The sequence below is a fragment of the Muscardinus avellanarius genome, assembly GCF_963383645.1.
Source record: "Muscardinus avellanarius genome assembly, chromosome: 15".
Taxonomy (NCBI): Eukaryota; Metazoa; Chordata; class Mammalia; order Rodentia; family Gliridae; genus Muscardinus; species Muscardinus avellanarius.
The window spans coordinates 73,007,657-73,024,488 of NC_137801.1; positions in this window are offsets into that span (position 1 = coordinate 73,007,657).

Below are 16,832 nucleotides of genomic sequence, written 5' to 3' on the forward strand. Positions count from 1 at the left end.
TTGTTTGGATTTGGAATATTCCCCAGCCTGCATAGAAACGGGGTGGCAATGTTAGAAGTGGGGCTTAGTTGTGGTCCCAGCAGGCACTGTGGCTCATATTGGCAGAGTATGACTTCAGCAGTGGGGATTATGTATCTGCTGCTCCATCCCCTGATCAAGCTTTTGCTTCCAATCTCAATGATGTGAGCATGGAAGCCTCCAGTTCTCTCCCTCTTTCTGCTTTTTTACATCATACTCTGGGATCTGAGTCCCCCAGATTCCTGTGGATTGAACTTGAAATCTCTAAACCATGAGCAAATAAATCTTCCTCTAAGTTACATGTTCAGTTTTTTAGATTATAGCTGTGACTATGATGACAAATACAACGTCCCAGCAACTTAAGAGCTGGAATATATATATATATTTTTTTTACTTTATTTTTTAATTTTTATGTCTGTATATATATTTTATAAGCATAATATGAATGTATATATATTTAATTTTAAATATATATATTATATATATATATATATATATATATATATATATATTTTTTTTTTTTTTTTTTTTTTTTTTTGGTGGTACTGGGGTTCCTGGAAGCCCTTCTACCTCCGGGCTACACTCCCAGACATATTTTATATTTTGGAAACAGGGTCTCTTACGCCAGCGCGGCTGGCTTCGAACCTGCGCGATCCTCCTGTCTCCGCCTCCCAAGCGCGGGGATTACAAGCGTGCGCCACCACGCCCGGCTTTATATTTATATTTTTAAATATATATTATGTATGTATATATTTTTAAATATATATATATATATATTATATATACATACATAAAAATTTAAAAAATAAGTAAATTGAAATAAAAGTAATATTTTTATTTTGGTTTGTTTTTGTCGTATTGGGGATTAAACCTGGGGGGCATTCTACCTCTGAGCTCTATCCCCAACCCTATTTTATTTTTATTTTGAAACAAGTTCTCCTTAGGATGATGATAGTCTAACTACTTGTCAGTGCTGTACTACAATCTGTCATCCTCTTGTCTCATCCTCCCAAGTACTGAGATTACACATGTGTGCACCACTGGACCTAGCTTTAAAGTACTTTTTTTTAGTTTGATCTTAAATAAGAATCACTAATAGGAAGCGTTTGTCTACTGATTAACATATGACTTCTCAAGTCTTGCAATCAGGGTAGACATTTCCACTTCCATCTCCCATTCCACACTGGTAGTCACAGCTTATTGCATGCGAAAGGGAAGAGAAAATAAAACAGCTTCACAAAGACACAGCACCATTGAAATGATGGAAACATTAGTATAGACAATCTAATGTTGAAACAGATGACTACAGTCTGGCTATTTGTGTGGTATTTGAAATAGGGTAAACATTGTGTTTCATTTGAAATATTTATTTTATTTTAGTGTTTTTTTATTTTTAATTTTATTCTGTGATGCCCCTTGAATTTGTTCTGCCATCCGGGATACCTCAGTGCACATGTTGGGAACTTCTGGTATGGCAGAGTTTATCGGTAACTGTGTTTAACATGTAATCTCCTTGCCCTTGTGGATTTGCAGAAGTCCTCCCTGTATCCCAATGACCTTGATCTCACAATGATAAATAGACCCTATCTATCTCTTAAGTGGCAACAGACTGTAAGAGCTAAGGAGAGAAGCCACTAATCAGAGAGTTACAAATTCTCAGAAAGGAGTTTGCAAAAGTATTTTAATGACTGGAAGCTGAATAAGAATCAGGAAGTAAAAAGAAGGTATTTAAGAGAAGAGGTGGATAGAAGAGGAAGAGGTGGTAGAAACTTGGCAAGGTCATCCATTCCCTAATATCTTCACCCTAACCCAGCACCAAGACCACTGTCCATCTGTCCACTTAGGTCTGGATAGTAAATGGGGGGAAAAAATCTTTGACCAGCTAACCAAGCTGGGACTGAACAGAATAAATGAAAATTGTTCTCTGAGCCAGAAGGGCAGTGACTACATCCTAACTATCTTCCTTGATTAATATGGAGGGATGGGGTATGTACATAGGTAATTTATTCTATAGGTAAAAACATTTATGTCCCTTTTCTACAGTATCATTTCATCAAGTAATTTGGTAGCTGGGAAACCATGAGTCTTTCTAGCGTTACTGGTGGAGCAAAAATAAAGTACATATTATATTATGTTCGTATGTATGTATATATGCATGTATGTATGTATGTGTGTAAATACACAAATATATACATATATTATATATATGAAAATAAAATTGGTGAATGGTAGGCAAGCCATTTTATGTATATATAAAGGAACTTGCCTAAGTTCAGGGACTATGTCAAGGAAATTTTCCTTAAACCATCTCAAGTTTTACCTCAATGGAAGATTGGTAGAGATGGGGCTCATGTATCATCTCACCAAATCCTGGCAATGTGATTGTTGAGAAAATACTTTCTCAGCGATCTAGGAATAAGCCTGCTAATCATCCCGAAAACCCTTTGCAAACTGGACACCAGTCCTCATGATGCAATGCAGTTCTAAGAAATAAATTCTGTCCTACTATACAGGCCAAAATGATGAGATTATTCATTGCCATAAAACTCAGCATCTTTTCCCCAATATAATTCAAAATTAAACTGTTATTTTTTTCTTCTCCAAAACCATATTTTTCTACTTTTTTCACTTCTTTCTATAGCTAAAATCTTTGTTCATAATGAACTAATGTCACCAATTATGGGCAAATCAAGCTGATAAATTCGTGTTTTCTAGTGGGTTCTAGGAATTTCCACCTACTAGATACTGATCTAGTGAACTCTGATAAGTCTGACTTGATATCCTATAGTGAGCACATATTACCCCTCTGAGCACTGACTCCCTCTTAATAATTAGCAGAAGATTTAAGTTGAGGTCTAGGAATTGATCCTCCCACCGTGATTTTGGGAACGCAGCACCCTGATAAAAATAAATTTAATCTGCTAAACTCTCATGAGATTGCCAAAATTTGACAAGTGTTCATAATCAGAAATACAATAACCATATGGATCACAAGGAAGCTATTGATCTATCTCGTCATTGGTGAACATATGGAAGATATTAGTCTATCTGCTCATTGGTGAACCTCCGTTAGTAACTTAAGGAAAGAGTGTAAGACCACATAGAAAGGACTTGGAAGAAGAGCATTGATACAGTAACAAGCATCATTGAGCCCAAATCAACCAGATGCTATCTTTGGCTCGTATCTCATTTTTTCTTGCCAGACAATGCTGTAATGTAAAGCTCCTCCAATTATGTCTGAGTAAAATCCAATCTCTACAAAAGGAGAGCACCTATAGATAGCAGCCTCAAACATATCTTGTCCTCAGAAGCATCTGTCTACCACAAGCATTAGGACAATCCAAGTAGGCCAACCCGAAACAGAAATATTTTAAATAGTCCTCAAATGACATAAATACTGCTTCTCAAAGGCTCAATGTCCCTTGGATTCTTTGCAAATGCTACTTATATTAAAGATATGCAGCTGGGTCTACAAAGTTTTGTTGCTGTTATAGCTATCTGCAGATACATTTAATTAAGAAACTCCAAAATAATATTTGCCAGGTATATTAGTTGATGCATAAAATAAGGTTTGAGTATATTTGGCTTTATGAAAATTAAATGATAGCATTCTCTTTTTTATTCTAAATGTGTACAACTTTGTATTTATTTTTCATTTTAAAAGTTTTTACTCAAGAAAATTATCCACATGCAGAATTATCTAATATTAGCATTAAAATTAAAAAATGTTAATCACCTGAAGTTTCATGACTGATCATGGATAATCACACCAGTTTGATTTCTATCAGAGGTTAGCAAACATTTTCTGAAAATAATCAGATAGTAAATATTTAATAATTTTCCAGGCCATAATACCTGTCTCAACAATTCAACTCTGCTATGGTAGCACAAAAGTGGCTGAGATGATACATAATAAATGGATATGGCTGCATTCTAATAAAAACTTATTTGAAAAACAAGAGCTGGGCTGGATTTGGATTAAAATCTATAGCTTACCAAATTCCTGGTACATATTTTCACAGAATTAATTTGCACATGAGTACATACATATGCACATATCTGTGTACCTTATCAGTTGGCATATGTATAGGTTTTATGTTTATGTTTACAAACATATATGTAATATTCACATATATATGCATATGTTATATTCATGTATGGATATAGCAGCTTTATTCACAATTCTCAAAACTTGGAAGCAACTAAGACATCCTTCTGCAGGTAAATGGGCAAACAATGGTACATCCAGAAAATAGAATATTATTCAGTGCTGAAAAAGATATAGTTTTCAGATCATGAAAAGAAATCGAGGGGACTTACATGCATACTAGAGAGTAGGATAAGTAAAAAAAACACAGGACTTTTAGAAGCATGAACCTACTCTGTATAACATGATAAGGATGGATATATGTCATTATACTCATATATAAAGCCATAGCATATACATCACCAAGAAGGAACCTTAGTACAAGCTCTGGATTTGGGGCGATCATGCTCTGTCAGGTTGGGATCAGCAGTTTTCACACACATGCCACTCTGGAGAGGCTGCTTTTAACAGTGAGGCTGAACACATTACTGTGGCAGAAGGAACAAAATTTCTATGCCTTCCTTTAAGTTCTTCTGTGAACCTGAAATTGCTCTGAGAATTCAAGTGTATTAAATAAAAATAGTAGCAAATAATACAAAAATTAATGTCTGCTTTTCATCTGGGATTTCATATTAATGCAGGCAGTCAGTGTGAAAATGACTGAGGGAAATAGAATGAAACTTCATTAACCTGGGTTCACTAATACTTTCAAATTTCCATCAGCTGGATGCTAGGAACCTGTTGGAGACTCGCTACCTTCTCAACTGTGGCTATCCTTTGTGAATCTTCAGAGTGTCCGTTTCCTTCCTTTTGTTTTCTCTGACATTAAAGTTGTATCCATTTTTTTTATTTTGTCAAAACATCTGGTCTATAGATGATTATTTTTTTTTCATTTTGAGCATGGTAATGGGTTTATAATCTCCAAGAAAGACATCATGGTTAATAATCTGTGTTTAGCTGGACATGGTGGCACACATCTATAATCCCAGTTATTGGGAGGCTGAGACAGGAGGATTACAGATGGGAGGCCAGTCTCAGCAGTTTAACAAGACCTTCAATAAAACTGTATCAAAAATAAAAAGAAGGAGAGAGATATAGCTCAGAGGTAGAATGACCTTGGGCATTTATGTGTGTGTGGGTCTGGGGATGGAACCCAGAGTCATTTGACCTGAAAGCCACACCCCCTGCCCTATTTTTATTCTTTATTTTGAAACAGGGTCTCACTAAGTTGTGGAGGGCCTCACTAAGTAGCTGAGGCTGTCCACGAACTGGGATCCTCCGGTCTCAGACTCCTGAATGCTGGGATTACAATCGTGTGCTACCACGCCCGGCTTCCTTGGGCATTTAAAATGTTTTCTGACACACTGCAGTCACTGGATACATGTTGTTCACTTTTATCCTGAATTATTTATGATTTAAATGGTTAAATGAAATTTTGAATAGAAAAGATGGTGGTCATACCACCAGCTTGAACCACAATACCAAAACATATTTATCAAGTGCAAAGTTATCGTTTCGAATGAGTATTGCAGAAAAGCATAATTAAAAATTAAATTCAGAATATAAGCTTATATTGGTCCATGTCTGTAAGTCTTTCTTTCTCACCAATAACTGAACAGTGAGTTGCTTCTCAGAGGTACCACCTTCTTATAACATGGTCATTGAAGATTTTATGATGAATTTCTAAGAGGACTGCATAGCAAATGTTTTATTCTTATTAGATCAAGAGTTCATTGAGCCTGGTGTTGCACACCCATAATCTCAGTACTTGGGAGTCCGAGACAGAATTACAGGTTGGGAGCCAGCCTCTGCAATTTAGCAAGGCCTTCTGCATCTTGATAAGACCCTGTCTCAAAATAAAAGAGGCCAGGGGGTAGAATGCCCCTGGGTTCAATCCCTAAAACCACAAACAAACAACAAAAGAAGCAACAGTAACCAAAAAGCTTTAATTTTACTTCTTTACTCTTGTCAGAAAGTGTTAAATTTTTTACAATCAGTTAACATTTTTAGGTCTTTTTTTTGTCCACTCAACCTATTGCATAGTTTGTAATTACCATTCCTACAGCTTTGCCGCAGTACATTGGCTTAAGTGTTTATTTTTTGAAATATTCATAAAGGTAACAACGTTTATTGCTCCTGTTGAACATGTTTAAATACAATTAGACCACAGAGGAATAAACCCTCGATTATGTCCTCATTATCATTACAAATATGTATTTAAATATTTGTTTCATTTCAATATAAGCCCAATGTTGCCACTTTTAAAGTTTTCAAGTAACATAAATTTATAATTCTATTATTTTAAAGGAAAGAGATGACTTTTCTAATAGGGTTGGTATTTTAAATTAAAGAAAATTATAAAAAAAAAAAACTGCCCATCTTTAAAGAACTTTGCTAACTAGAAAACATTTTTAGCCCAGGGAAGAAAATATCATATTTTCTTTCTCGGTAGTTGATAGTTCAGACAAAAGTTGTTCTACTTCTTGTTTATATCCTTTAGTTTAAACCCACGATTTTGACAATAAAACAAAAATTATCATAATCCTGTGAAAGCCAAAGGCATCACATTTGAATAAAATCAAAGAGAAGGGAAGAATGAATAAAATGAGCAAGACACACTCACATGCTTAGCCAGGTTTTCAGAGAACAGTCTCCTCATCCCTTCCACGCTACACAGCGACAGCTCGGCTGCCAGTCAGCCAAGCAAGAGATGAGTATTATTTCCAGGGAGTTCCAGTCAGAGAAACAACATTAGATTCCTCTTTGAATCTGCCAGAATAGGAAATATTTCTCAAATAAGAAGCCTATACAATTGAAATTCTGCCAAGAAGCAGAGATTTGAAGCCAGTACCTACCAAGTACCATATCAAGCGTTCCAGCATTTCTTAAAGGAGCCAATGAATGAAAACGAAACTAATTTTATCATATCACCTTGGGAAAGGGAGATTTTTCTATAAACTTTTTCTATTAACGGCTAGGCAATGCCTAGACTATTTACCATTAAGGGATCTGCAATGAGAAAGAGAGGCATTAATATACAGCACAGAACGTGGGAAATAAAATCACTGAGAGAACAGAATACCAGTAGAATGGTGCTTGCAACAGTCAACTTTATAGTTGAGGTTACAACTCAATTTCATATCCCTATTTCATTTGCTCATAAAAACTCAGTAGAAAGCCCTTCAACATTAAAATTTCTCATACTTTGTCTCCAAGTAAATATGAATGATAAACATGAATCTTTTTATTTTAACAAAGAATTTTTTTCTTTTCCTCTCTTCAAGGACAATTTCTACATGCAGGCATGCAGACAGAAGATAGAGTGAACAACGGGGAATTTAAAAATGAATGAATCTCCTAATTAAACTTCGAACTTTGATGATGAACCCTTTTATCTTAAGCCTCACCTAAAAATCAGGGAATATGAACTATAAACAAAGGGACCAGTCCTCTGAAAAGAAATAACTAGGTTCCCAAAAAACCCCTTCGAGTCACCTGAAAATTATTTCTATCTTAACTAAGGTTAGCAGGCTCAGATGATAATGAATACTCTACTAAAACCATATGAAATCATATATTGGCTAACAAAACTGTCCTAGAATTTTCCCCTTTGCTTATATGGTTTTAAATGATGCCCACATATTAGATGTGTTGACCTCTTTTAAAACCTTTCTGAGTATTAGAAATAAAATGTTATGAGCCAGGCATAGTGGCGCACACTTGTAATCCCAGCATTTGGGAGGCTGAGACCGGAGGATCACAGTTCGCGAACAGCCTCAGCTACTTAGTGAGGCCCTCTGCAACTCAGTGAGACCCTGTTTCAAAATAAAGAATAAAAAATTGGGCAGGGGGACTAGCTTGGAGGCCAAATGCCTCTGGGTTCCATCCCCAGACCTGCGAAAGAAAGAAAGAAAGAAAGAAAGAAAGAAAGAAAGAAAGAAAGAAAGAAAGAAAGAGGAGGGGGGGCATAGGGAGGGAGGGAGGGAGGAAGGAAGAAACAAAGAAAATGTTATTGTTTCAGAAAGATATGTTTAAAAATTGTTTGGCAAGTCAATTTTACTTTTCTGGCAAAAAACAAAACAAAACAAAACAGAGTTGTCCCCAGGTATGCGAGAGCACACCTGATGAAGAACCCGGTGGGCTTTATAGCCTCAACACAAAGCTTCTGTGCATGCTCCTGTTTGTGGGCACTACCGCTTCATATTTTTCTATCTCAGCTACCGGGGACAATGAGGAAGGATTGATACTTGCAGTTTCTTAAGAGATGCTAATTTTACAAAGGAATGTAAGTTCTTACCAAGTTACAAAATGACAGTTTTACCAATTATGTCTAGCCACTGCTTTGACAGAAAAGATTCAATTCTATTCTCACATGAGCCAGGCATGATGGTGCATGCCTGTAATCCTGATACTTGGAAAGCTGAGACAGGAGGATTTGGGGGGTTCGAGCACAGCCTCGGCAACTTAGCAAAGCCTTCTATAGCTTAGGGAAATACTATTCCAAAATTTAAAAAGAATAAAATAAAATAAAAAAGGTAAGGTTGTAGATGAGCAGTAGAATGCACCTGGGTTTAGTTCTCAGTACCATACACACACAGAGAAAAAAATGAAACTACTTTGGCTGAGAAGAGATTTCCCTCTCTATACCAGCCTTCTGAGAGATAGTAAAGAATCCAGTCAAGATCAAGCGTTTCAGACACACAGTAACTAATCTAAAGCTCTCTCTCCAATGAGCCATATTTATCTCACACCCCAGGGTGAGATCCCACACAACTAGAGAGCACCCTTATAGCCTAAAGTTCACCACAGTTCCACAGTTATTCAAATAGCCAGTTCCAAACCATTTGCCCTGTACACAGTTGCCATAACCCCCCCCCCAAGAGATATGCCCTAAATCATCCCTTGGCGCCAAATTGTCTTCAACAGTAGTTGGGGAGAGGAAGTTGGAATGGCCAGAATGTAAACAGAAAGTCAATGGTAGAGTTTGTGCCCGGGAGATTTTAGAGAACCAAGAGCAATCCATAGAAAGATTGAGTAAAGGCCACTTTCTGGAAAAGAAATTATAGACATTTTCCTCATGTTCTGAAACTCTATGCAAGCTGAATTTAAAGATGATGCACTGATTAAGCTCGCAGAGGACATTTTTTTTTTTTTTTTTTTTTTTGGTGGTGGTGGTACTGGGATTCCTGGAAGCCCTTCTACCTCCGGGCTACGCTCCCAGACCTATTTTATATTTTTGAAACAGGGTCTCTTACGCCAGCGCGGCTGGCTTCGAACCTGCGCGATCCTCCTGTCTCCGCCTCCCAAGCGCGGGGATTACAAGCGTGCGCCACCACGCCCGGCATCGCAGAGGACATATTAAAATGGCCATTGTAGGTATTGATGTCTGTGTTAAGCTAATTGTACACCGAATTTTGGGATTGAAGAGCAAAGCAGAGAGACATTACAGCTTTGCAGTATGGCCAGAAAGGCATGTGTAAAGCTAGAGCCCAGAGAGATGGTGTCCTGAAAGAAAGCAAGATGGATGAAGGGAGGTAGAATGTTTTTATTAGAAACAAAGAAAGGAATAAAGTCAGGGCATTTTGTAACCATAGATGCAAGCCCAGGCATTTTGTAGAAAGGAAGGCAGATTCCTCCCCTGTGGCCTGAGGAAGGCGGGCCCAGTACCTCCCGTGATGAAGACTAGCTCAGCCAAGGTCAGGATGGAGGGAGGCTCAGCAGCTCTGATTGAAAAGGGCTCGGCAGCAGTGATGTTTGAAAATGGCATGACTACCTTTCCTGCTGGCAGTGGATTTCAGTAGTCATGTAATTCTGGCTTTGCTCATAAAAAAGGGGTCATGAAATCTCTCCCCAGATTTCAAAGGAAGGCCTGGGAAACCAGGCACCATGTGGCAGTGTCAAAATCCCTGCAATCAGGCCCAAATGGGATTTGTGAAACTGTGAGAGGGAAGCCAAGGTAGCAAGAAAAAAAAAAAAATCAGTGGTTTAGAAATGCCAGAAGTGTGGAATAACTACAAGGAGAGGCTGCAAGCTATGAACCATGGAGTCAGGGCAGAAGAGTGAACACACCTCCACTAGGCCACAGGGGCAAAACTGCCAAAGCCCCATAGACACCCCATCCAAACATCACATGCCCAGGATGCCAGAAATGGAGTTGCAAAGATTAAATGCTTGCCCTGCTGGAGCCTAATCATATTTTGGTCTCATTCCTTCTTCCTACTGCCCTGTTCCTCCCTTTTGAAATGCAAATCTTTACACTGTGGAACTGTACATTGGATGCATGTAATTTACTTTTTTGCTTTGACTTTTATTTTCTTTTACAGGGGTTCACAGCCAAGAATACACCTTAAGCCTCAAAGGAGACTTTAGACATTGGGGTTTTTGAGTGATGATAAAACTCTTAAGGCTCATGGAACTCTTGGGGGCGGACTAAATGCATATTGTATTCTGAAATGAGCAGGAGCTCTTCAGGGCCCAGGGGCAGAATGTTATGGTTAGATATGGAATGTCCCCTGAATAGCTCATGTACTAATTTTAGAGTTGATATAATTAAGCCATGAGGGTTATAATCTCATTAGAATATAAATCTAACATGATGGACTTACTAAGGCCTGGGATGTGAGCGAGACAGGTGGGATGTGGGTAGAGAAAGTGGGTCCCTGTGTGTGTGTGGCCTTAGGGAATGTACATTTGTCTTTTAGTCTTCTTGCCTACTTGTCTTGTTTCTAGTTCTTCCTTAAAACTCTCTCCCTTTCTCCCAGTTACCATGCCCTGAGACCCATAGACCCATGCCTCACATGGATTGAACCCAGAATCTCCAAATAAAATGTGAGCAAATAAATATTCCTCTAAGTTGTGTGACCAGTGGTTCTGAGGTTAAAGGAGTGAGAATGTTGGCTGAGACAGCATCCAGAACTATGAAGTGGGCCTAGCAACAATGACTGAAAAGAAAGTGACTATCCTTCCTGCTGACAGCTGATTTTAGAGTTTACATAATTCTGATTTTGCTAGAAATAAGGAGTCACTAGGCAATTCCAGTGCTGCAAACCAAGATCTTTTCTACAAAGTGAATGACTTATCTGCAGGCAACTTTAGGCTGAGGACTCTCTATTGGCCTGGCCAATACTGACTTAGGACTGTAGTCTGACTTTTCCTCCTCAATCCAACCTCCCTCTCTCATTTTCACTGGAGTTAGACCTGTATTATCCCTGTGATCTGAAGGTTTTTCCCACCTTTTTGAACATATATTTATCCTTAAAAGGTATTTCACCTAATAAATGTCTTTCTGACCTAATGCCATCCCGGAATCTGCTTCTCAGAAGACAGAAACTAAGAGTTACAGATTGTCTATGACCTCTACTTACATGATTTTTACAATATTGAAAAGAAATAGTGGAGACATGATTTTCTTTGCTGGGATGATCAATGATTATGCTTCTTCCCAAATTTACTAAACATGGGCTTGTACAATGATAAAGCATAGGAAAGCCAGGAACAGTGGCATATGCCTATGTTTGCAGTATTTGGGAGGCTGAAACAGGAGGAGTATAGCAGCTTCAAAGCCAGCCACAGAAACACAGTAAAGATCTCAGTCATGGTTTTCAAATAAAAAATAAAGTAGGACTAGGGGTTTAGATCTGAGGTAAAATGTCCCTGGATTCAATCCCAGTATGATAAAAAAAAAGGCATGGGAAAACTATAAAAGAGAAACAAAATGAAAATAAATAAGGATGGTAAGGTAAATCAAAGGACAAGCAAGAAATTGAAGTCAATATTATTATATCAACAAAGACCTAGCTTTTTCCACTGAAGATATTTGATGATATGGAGGAATCATTGAAGAACTCTCCAGAAAATAGGTTCAAAAGCCATAACAGAGCAAATCTCAAACATGAAGGACAGAGACCCAAGCATCAACAGAGCAAGTGAGATATGATTCTAAAAAAAAATCAGAAAAAAAAGCTAAAAATAAAGTACAGCACAACACTCCTGCACCGAGGAAAGAACTAGTTATACCAATGAAAATGTTTTCAAGATACATGATAAAGTAATAAAAAAAAAAGAAGCCCAACTGCTCTAATTTTTCAGTATAGTCCTGAATCTTTCAAGCAACATAATTTATTTCCATTTTGGAATAGCTTTTCTTTATGATCATCCCAACATCCTTAAAGTAGGGATACAGACAGGTTTTGTCAAATATTGTAAATTATAGGAACAGCAGACTGAAAATTCAACTTTTTCTCATTAGGAGACAGCAAAATGGTGTTAGATACTGAACTGCTTTCTCATTTCCCACATATTTCAACTGCCCTTCTTTAAACCTGCTAAGGTAGTCTGTCTGTTTTACCTAATGTACGAGCTGGTGACTGAGCAGAAGCATTATAGACAGATGCTTAGCATATTGGCATCGGTTATTAGTAAAATTCTTCATGGGATTTATATCTGTTTCCTGCTAAGTCCTACCCAGTTCACAGTCAAGACTGCAAAACACTTCAGTTTTAGGTGTTGATTGAAGGAGGAGGAAGAGAGATAGAGGAAAGGACTCAAAAGAAAATGGGAATACACTATTATCTTAAACCAGTTCTCCTTTATTTTATTTTTGTGTTTGTTTGTTTGTCTCTGTTTCCTATCCATGCATACTAATATTATCTGTAGCAGTTCTTTATCAGGCACTATTGACATTTTAGAGCTTGTTACCTAAAGGTTTCATTTTATATATCTGCTATATCTTTAAGGGATATCACAGAATGATTCCATCCTTCAGCCCCCACTCTTTTCATGGATTTAGTGAGATTAAAAGGCATTAATGTGTAAACATATCAGACAGACATTGTAGTTACATGCTAAGAGAATCTGACTGATTAAGCATAAAAAAATTGAGAAGTTTGAGAAGGTGATGTAATTATGGGAAAAGCTAAAGAAACAAGCTTTAAACTAGACTTCCATTTGTTAGTGATCGTTTTCCAAAATAAATAAGTAATCACTTGGTCATCTCAACAGATGCTGAAATTAATTTTACAGAATACTATACACATTCATGTTTTATAAAGCACTTCAGAAAATTAGAGTAGTAGAAACTTATCTCAACATCATAAAAGCAATATATAAATCCAAAACCAACATCATTTTGAATGGAAAAAAAGACTGTAGGAATTCCCTGTAAAATCAGGAACGAAACAAAGATGCCCACTATTGCCACTCCTTTTCAATATAGTACTCAATATTCTTGTCAGGCAGATCAGGTAAAAGAAGTATGTCAAAGTAATTCAAATAGTAAAAGAACTGAAATTATCTTTATTTGTAAATGACATGATCCTTATTTATTTTGAAGACTTAAAAACCTCAACCCAAAGACTTCTATAGCTGATTAACAAATTCAGGAAAGTAGTAGGAACAAACTCAATCTAAAAATATTAGTAGATTTTTTTTATATGTCAACCATCAATCCACTGAAAAAGAAATTCAGAAAACAATTGCATTCACAATAAACTTAAAAGGAATAAAATCTAGCAATGGAGGTAAAAGGCCTTTACAATTAAAATTATAAACACTAAAGAAATAAATTGAAAAAATCTTAGAAGATGAAAAGTTTCCACATGCCTTTGGATAGGCAGAATAAGTATTATCAAAATAGCCATTCTACCAAAAGTGATCACTTTTGGATAAGCAGAATAGTATTATTTAAATAACCATTTTACTAAAAGTGATCTACAGAGTCAGTGCCTATCAAAATACCAAGGCCATTCTTTACAAACTTAGAAAACTCTGTCCTAGCCAGGCGTGGTGGTGCACACTTGTAATCCCCGCGCTTGGGAGGCATAGACAGGAGGATCGCACAGGTTCGAAGCCAGCCTCGCACGCTTAGGAGACCCTGTTTTCAAATAAAAATGTAAAAATAGGTCTGGGAGTGTAGCCCGGAGGTAGACGGGCTCCCAGGAACCCCATGACCACCAAAAAAAAAAAAAAAGAAAAAAAAAAAGAAAGAAAAAGAAAAAGAAAACTCGGTCCTAAATTTTATATGAGAAACAAAAGATACCAAACAACCAAAGTAATTTTCAGCAATAAGAACCATGCAATAGGCACCACAATTTCTTCAAATTATAATACAGAGCTACAGTAATAAAAATAGCATCGTATTGGCACAGAAAAAGACACATAGACCAATGAAACAGAAAAGAAGATATAGAAACAAATCCAAATACTTTTTCCAATTGATTTTTAACAAAGGTGCCAAATACATACATTTGAGAAAAATATAGCATTTTCAACAAATGGTATTTGTAAAACTGGTTATCCATCTGTAGAAAAATAAAATTAAATCCTGACCTCTCACCCTGTATAAGTGTCAACTTAAAATGGATCAAAGACTTGGAAATTAGATCAGAGACTTTAAAGACACCAGGAGAGGGCATAGGTTGAACACATCAACATATAGGTATAGGTGGAAACTTCCTCAATAAGATCTCCAAAGCTCAGGAAATTTAAAAAAAAATAAAGAAATAATAAAGAAGATGACATTAAACTAAAAAGTTTCCAGCCAGACTTTAGCTACCATGGTTTTGGTTGTTTTGCATTATGCATCATAGGCTCAAAGAGTGTCATCTCTTGGCACTTGATGTATTGTTATCAAAGCTAGCATCCTGAATAAAGGTAGAGTCTCCCTCCTATAGCCACTTCTAGATGCAATGTTAGGATTCAAGAACTGTTGACATGGTTGCTGAACAATGACACCCTCTTCAGCATCCCTGGCATCCTCAGCAGTTTTCCTGTTTAGGATAGATTTGTTTTTCATTTTTTTCAAAAAGTATTCATTGAGTACCTACTAAGTACCAGGAACTTCTTTCTAGCCCAGGGCTACAATAACAATCCTGTCTGTTCCTGTTCTTCGGGAGCCTAGATTCTAATGAAAAAAAAAAAAAATCAGAAAATAGACATAAAATGCTATTTCAAAACTTGATAAGACTCAGTGAGAAAGAAATGAGGGAAAGTGTTATCTTATATATTTTGGTCCCATATCTCTTTATAAAAGTGATAGTTGAGCAAAGATGGAAGGAAGCTGAAGATATCCATGAGGATATCTGTGGGGAAAAAAAAAAGCAAATGGAAACAGCCTTAAAAAAAAAAAAAAAAAAAAAAACAACCTATGTTTCATAAAGTCCAAGAGAGAAAGGAGGTCAGTGTGGCTGGGATGAAGAAAGTCATTAAAAGCATGGCCTCAGATGACATCAGTGATATAGTATGGGGCTGGAGCTTTTTGATAGCACTCTGAAGTCTCCAGGGGATTTTGAACAGAGGAATGTGTGATCTAACTAATAATTTTGAAGGGTCACCCCAGCTTTGTGTGAAGAATGGAATTAAAGGAATGAGCAGTGGAAGAAGTAGGGTCACAAGAAGTTATTAGGATTGGCTTCAACTAGGCTGGTTCACAGGTATACCCAGTGGATGAATGCAGGGCTGCAGATGCCATTTGCAAAAATAAGAATGCACAGGAGAAGAGAAGGTTTGTGGGAGGGGTAAGTTTGCAAAATTCACAATGTTTCTGGAGAGGTCATACTGAACTGCATTTGCCAGTTACACAACTGTTGAAATACCAAGTAGAAAGATATTTGGTGAAGCCGGGCATGGTGGCACACGCTTGTAATTCCAGCGCTTGGGAGGCTGAGACAGGAGGATCGCACAAGTTTGAAGCCAGCCTCAGCTACTTAGTGAGGCTCTCAGCAACTTAGTGAGACCCTGTTTCCAAATAATGTATAAAAAAATAGATCTGGGAGTATAGCCAAGAGGTAGAAAGCCTCTGGGTTCTACCCCCTGTATCAGACACACACACAAAAAAAGACTAAAAAAAAAAATAGGGCTGGTGGTATAGCTCAGAGGTACAATGCCTCTGGGTTCCATTCCCAGCACTGCAAAAATAAATGAATGAATAAATAAATAAATAAATAAATAAGGTAATCAGTGTTCAGAAATATAGTGGGAAGGCATCTTTCTAATTTTATTTTGTTATACCTTTGTTATTTCAGTAGAAATTTTAGGGGAAGTATAGTCAAATTACCTGAAAAAGTAGCCATCTTAACTTTCCAAGAAAAAATGTCAAGCAGAAGTGGGGGAAGTTCATTTCCATATAAAAAGATTCATAAAAGATTTACTTTCCTCTGTTTGATTTCTTCAAATAGCCTGAATGTATTTTTCTTTAAGTTTTCTTGATGAATACCATGTTGATTTTTTGGCTATTCTACAAATAAAGTGAGATATACAAATATAGCTTCAGTCTCATCTTCTTTCAGTAGTTACTTTCAAATAAATAGGCCTTGTGTTTGTGACTACATCTCCCTATGCATATACCTCCTCCTAGGAGAACAATTTTAATTTTATAAAGAATGTGTCTTAGCAGAGGGTGAGATGACATCTCCCTGCCAACGTTAGTGGCATAATTAAGATGTGTATGAGGCAGATAGATGGCAATTGACTCCCTGTGGCTCCCTCTAATATAGATTCTCTAAATCACAGTCCTTGGTTATGACTACAGCAGTGTGCTGCCTATTCTCTAACTATGTTCTTTAGAATCTTACACACCATGCAGGGGACTGAGTTTGCCTTACCAGATGCAGAAAGATAAGATGCCATTTTGCACATTTTCTTTAATTGGGGAAATACAATAACTGAAAAGCTTTGAATTCAGAGAAGAAAATGATTTCCTACTTCCTGTAGAGCAAGCTTTAGAAAGTGC